Source organism: Vombatus ursinus, unplaced genomic scaffold, assembly GCF_900497805.2.
Source record: "Vombatus ursinus unplaced genomic scaffold, bare-nosed wombat genome assembly UNPS02000580.1, whole genome shotgun sequence".
NCBI classification, from domain to species: domain Eukaryota; kingdom Metazoa; phylum Chordata; class Mammalia; order Diprotodontia; family Vombatidae; genus Vombatus; species Vombatus ursinus.
The window spans coordinates 21,603,260-21,609,192 of NW_020940358.1; the positions used below are offsets into that span (position 1 = coordinate 21,603,260).

The window sequence follows — 5,933 nt, forward strand, 5'->3', positions numbered from 1 at the left end:
GTACAGGAAGGACCAATAGCGGAATGCAGTACTCTGAAGCTGTCCCTATAAAAGGAAAAAAGTCACTACTGTCTCATTGGAGGTTGACAGATTTATTCAACCTGGTGGAGGAGAAACTAGGCAGCAGGGAGTTCCCCTAGATTAGCACATCAGAAAAAAAAACAGAAACAAAAAACGGAGCTCCCACGACTCATTTTCTCTTTGAAAATGAAATGTTGCCTGGAAAGTTAGGTGCTCTTCCTCTCCCACCAAAGGTGATGAAAAGGAAGTAAACATTGGTGACAAAGGGGGAAGCCTTTAATTTTAGACAAAATTTAGGCCTTTACATTTTAGATTAAATCTTCGACAATTAGGAACAAGTTTGGGCCCGTCCAATCCCTATCACTTTGTGGTGTTTCTTTAAACTTGTACGTACTTCTGTAAGAGGAAGCATTCTCCAAAGCCTAAGATCCAGGGGCTGGCAGTTGTATCCAGGGTGGCGAATGGGTCGGAGCTGGAAGTCTGGCTCGCCGTCTGGTTTGCGCTCTCCGGGCACCCGAGCTGAGCCCGAGGCCGAGCTGGAGCCGTGAATGACTGGGGCTGCGCAAGAACAGAGACCGACTAGAAGAGGTAGCTGCGGCAGAGCCGGGACTGGAGAATGGGATCAGATTCTACCCCTATAGAAGGAAATCAAAGAAGTGTCAGAACTCAGACAGGAACCACAGAAATCCAAGGAAGTCACATCCCCAATCTCAGGAGTCTTCCCAGTCAGATTCTGAGAGTGAGCCAAGGAGGGGCCACGGGAGCAGTCGCAGGAGACCTGATTCTAGATCACTCCCTCGATGTCTTCTACATCACCTCCATCAGCCACTTCTAGGAGTCCTCGAAGCCCTGGACGAGAAATTGAGCCTCGACAGAGTCACCTGAGGAGAAACGGCCCTAGGACTGTCAAAGAAGGAAGCGAAAGAACAGAAGAAGAGAGAAAAGATGGGCCGGTGAGAAGTATTTGAGCTACACTAATTGACAACCCCTTCGGAGACAACAATCTGCTGGGAACGTTCACATGGAACTAGAAATGAAGGGGCTCATTCGCCTGGAAGACAAAGAGCTGAAGGAGAGAAACAAAGAGAATCCAGGAAGACAATCAACTAGAATTGCTAGAGAGAGGTGAAGCAGCTGCACTTGGAGCAAGTGAGAGGGAAAAAAACAATTGGGAGCATGAGCTGGAGATGTGCAGAGGTAGAAGGAGGCAGAGCACTTCAAAACATGGAACAGGAAAACAATTTCCACCTTCAACAAATCAAACTTGGGGGGTGACTAAGTGGCACAGAGGATAGAGCACTGGCCCTGGATTCAGGAGGACCTGAGTTCAAATGCGGCCTCAGATACATAACACTTACTAGCTGTGTGACCCTTAACCCCATTGTCTAGCCAAAAAAAAAATAAAAATAAAAAAAACAAGCCAAACTTTGTTATAAAATCCAAATAAGGGATGGAAGTGCCAAGCCCATTGACTTCCTGGCCAAGTATATTAGTGCAGAGGATGATGACCTGGCTGTGGAGATGCGTGAGCCCTACACCTTCCTCAATGGCCTCACGGTGTCAGACATAGAAGACCTGCTCCAAGACATACAAGTTATACATGGTTTTGGAACAGGGCAAGAATGTAGACTTCTGGACAGATATGGCCAGCATTACAGAGGATGAGATTTCCAAACTCCAAAAGCTTAAGGCATCAGGAAAGTGACCAGGAAGGCTTTGAGAAGGGGTCAATGCCTCTGTTAGTTCTGATGTACAGTTGGTATTCAAAGGGAAGACCTATAGTTAACTCCAGGTGATCTTCCAGGGCATTGAGGGCAAAATCCAGGCAGAGAGACCCAACCTGAATGATGGCTACTGGGAGAGCCTACTGCAGCAACTCAAGCCACACATGGCCAGAGTGTGAGCATCACCAAAATGTACTCCAGCAGAAATTGCACAAGCTGAAACATGAGCAAAGCATTGAGAGTGAGCCCCTGTTTGCCATCCTCAAGAAACAGCCAACACCTCCTAATGAAATGTCAGGACCCAAAGACCAAGATCAGGCCCAAATGGGGCCTTCCATTCCAGGTGCCCCAGAGAAGCCAGAAGCTGAAGGAGAAGCCAGAGCTGAAGGGGAGCCTGAGGGTAAGGGTGAGGGGGAAGTCATGCTGATTAAGGAAGACTTTCTCCAGCAGAGGCTAGATGACTAGGATGCTGGCAAGTACCACCCCAGGTTGCTCACCTCCCATGAGCTGCCCTTTGATGCCCATGTGGTAGAATCAGAAGAGGACCTTCAGCACCTACTGCTCTCTCGGCAACAGCTGCAGGTCACTGGAGATGCCAGTGAGAGTGTAGAAGACGTCTTCTTCCACAGAACCATGGAGGGCACGGAGGCAGACGAGGCCCAGTTCAGTGTGGAGATGCCCCTCATAGGCAAAGCCTATCTGTGGGCAGACAAACACCAGCCCCACAAGCCTTGATTCTTCAACCATGTTCACACAGGCTTTGAGTGGAACAAGCACAACCAGACCCACTATGACTTTGACAACCCCCCACCAAAAATTGTGCAAGGCTACAACATCTTTTACCCAGACCTGATTAACAAGCACTCTATACCAGCATATTTTCTAAAGGCATGCCAGGACAATAAGGATGTTGCTATCCTATGCTGCCATGCTGGACCTCTCTATGAGGATATTGCCTTCAAGATTGTCAACCAGGACTAGGAGTATTCACACCAACATGGCTTCCAATGTCAGTTTACCAATAGCATCTCCAGCTTTGGTTCCCCTTTAAGCAATAGCACTACTGATGGTAGGAGAATGATAGGAAGACAGGGTATTCCTGTCCCCAAACCATGGTCTCTGAAAGAGGTCAGAGACAGACAGATGGACCCATCCTTTGTTGAACTTCCCTGGAAGGGTTGTCCTCCATTGCTGTTTTCCAGTCTCTTTTTGTGGGATGTGAGGGTATACATTCTTTGTCCTTTGTTTTTTCCCTTTTGAAGTCCTCCTCTGTACATAGGCACAATGTCACAATTTCTTCAGGACTACTTTCAGCTAAATAAAAGCAATTTTGGAGTTAAAAAAAAAAAGCCTAAAAATCTATTGGACTTTTATAAGTAGCAGAGCCATGCATGATTTGATCACAGGTCCTCCAGCCTCAGATACAACAAAAGCTCTTTCCACCACACAGCCTTGGAATTGTACTATTATTTCCCATTCACTGGCTCGAGAGTTGGACTCCAAGCTTCCTTTGGTCTAGATAGTATCTCTATTTGGCCTGAAAATAACATTAAATCTTTCATAGAAGTAGAAATGGTTTTTGTCAGAATTAGAGGGGAATCTTAGAACACAGAATGTTAAATCTCGAAGGAACTTTGAATATTGAACATAGAATGTCAGAGCTAGAAAGAAACCTCAGTGATCCTCTGTCACTTCTTCTCCTTCATTTTATGGATGAGAAAATTGAGGCCCACAAAGAAAAAATGACCTTCAAACCAAGGTATTTTGGTACCTAATTGGGCACTCTTACTCTTAGATCATGCCTTTGTAAACAAAGGTTAATAATAAGGTTTAGCCATGAAAAATTCTGTAGTGTTCAGAAAAACTTTTAAAACAAACCAGAATGTTCTCTCTGGTTTATGGTTGATATATATGTTTTTTTCCTTTGTAATCTAATCCCCTCCAACCCAATCTAATGTGCATTTATTAAATATCTCCTAAGGGCTGCAGCTACAGAGAGAAAAATGCAACAATTCCCTGCCTTCAAGGAGCTTCCATTCTGCTAACGTACACTCTCATTTTAAGAGAAAGAAACTGAAGTGCAGAAAAATTCAAGGTCACACAGCTAGTTCCTGGCCTTGACAAAACTAGAATCTAGAACTCAATCAGGTCTCCTAACTTCTAGTCTAGTTTGCTTTCCATTATTGCACATCATACTGAATCACATGATCTTGGGATCCCATCATTGGTCCTTGAAGAAAAAGAATTCAACAAATTCAAATTCACAAACACAGTGTGTTTAAGCTCTCAACTGCACTAAGACTTTTGGGACAACCTATATTAAGCATGTACTGTTTATAATGAAGGGCAGCTAGATGGGACAGTGGATGGATTTCAGGCCTGGACTTAGGAAGACCTGAGTTCAAATCTGATCTCGGACACTAATTAGCTGTGTGACCCTGGGCAAATCACTTAATCCTGTTTGCTTCAGTTTCCTCACAAAGAAAGAAATTGGAAACCACTCCAGTATCTTTGCCCAAAAAAACCCAAATGAGGTCACAAAGAGTCAGACACTATTGAAACAACTGAATAGCAATAAAATATATGATGAATGTACTGAGTTTGACTCTGGGTATATAAAAGCAAAAAAAACAAATATGGGTTCTACTCTCCAGATATTTATAAACTAATATAAGGAAGGACTCCTACACAAATGAGTGATATGAGGGGGGTCTGGATAAGTGCAGTGAAGAGGTCTAGGCAAAGTGCTAGGAGAAATTTAAGATAACTTTCACCTAGGGGAGAGTGGAAGAAGGAAGAATAAGGAGAGACTTTGTGGCCTGGGTCTTTTCAAGACTGCTGTGGTCTTTGAAAAAAAGGGAAATTTGGGGCTGCTAGGTGGCATAGAGGGTAGAGCACCAGCCCTGAAGTCAGGAGGACCTGAGTTCAAATCTGGCCTTAGACCAAATAATTTGACAGTGACTAACTGTGTGACCCTGGGCAAGTCACTTAACCCCAATTGCCTAAAAAAAAGGAAACTTTCACATAGAGAAGCAGGGAAGCATGCAAATAAATCTATAGGTTGTACCTATGATTATCTCCACTTTGATATCAGGCAAGGCTAGTGGGTAGTATAGTATGGGAGAGAACACACCGAACTTGGAATCAGAAAATCAGACTTTGGGTCCTTTCACTGACATTGACTGTTTGACCTTAACCAATCAATTTAATCTCACTAAGTCTCCATTTCTGTAGGATGGAACCTAAGTAAGAGTCAGCATGCACCAGTAGAGTAATCACTGGATTGAGACTCAGAGGACTTGTGTTCAAATCCTGCCTCTGATACTACCTGTGTGGCACTAGGTATATCACTTAACCTCTCTGTGTCTCACTTTCCTTATCTATAAAATGAAGAAGATTGGACTAGATTGTCCATTAGAACAGAGATATAAAACATGTTGCCACCACCACCACCATACTCTAAGTGTGGGTTGAACCAGATTAAAATGTATTTGGGAAATATTTAACAAAACAAATAAAAAGTACAATATGACATAATTAGTGTTAATATGTGGTTTTCTAAGTCAATACGCCTCCAGCAGAGATCCTTTTGTATCACCCATTTCTACTTGAGTTTAACATGACTACTTTAGAGCTCTAAATTTCTGATATATCAGCCATGTGATCTGCACAGGATTGTTGCGGGGATCAAATGGAATATTTATAAAGTGCGTAACACAGTACTTCACACATAGTAGACACAATAAATACTTATTTTCTTTCCTTTCTTTGTTTTTTTTTTTGGCTTGGTTTGGTTTGATTTTTTTGGTGGGGGGTTAAATGAGATGATGAATATGAAAGCCAGCCTAAACTGAAACATAAAAGCCTCTTGAGGGAGAGACAGGAGATGGCTTAGTCAAACCCTCACCACCATCTTGACTGCCATCTCACCTGAGACCTAGTTAAAGATAACCCAGGACTTGGAATCCGAGAGCCTTGGGAATAGCAGTCCCCTTCAGACTACTGCTTCTTCTTCTGGCTCAGGCTCTATAGCCATTAGTGAGGGGAGAAATCACTGCAGAGAAAGGGCCCACCTCGTGCCCATCAATTCGGGAATGGCTGCACAAGGGATACATGAAGATGAGCCAGAAGAACAATTTATATAATAACAACATTGTAAAGATAAACAACTTTGAAAGACTTAGGAAT

At 43.5% G+C, this 5,933-nt stretch overlaps 1 pseudogene; it reads left to right on the forward strand.

The window, feature by feature from the left end:
- Positions 1–482: 482 nt before the first annotated feature.
- LOC114033058 lies at positions 483–2,803 on the forward strand (annotated as a pseudogene).
- The last annotated feature ends 3,130 nt before the right edge of the window (positions 2,804–5,933 follow it).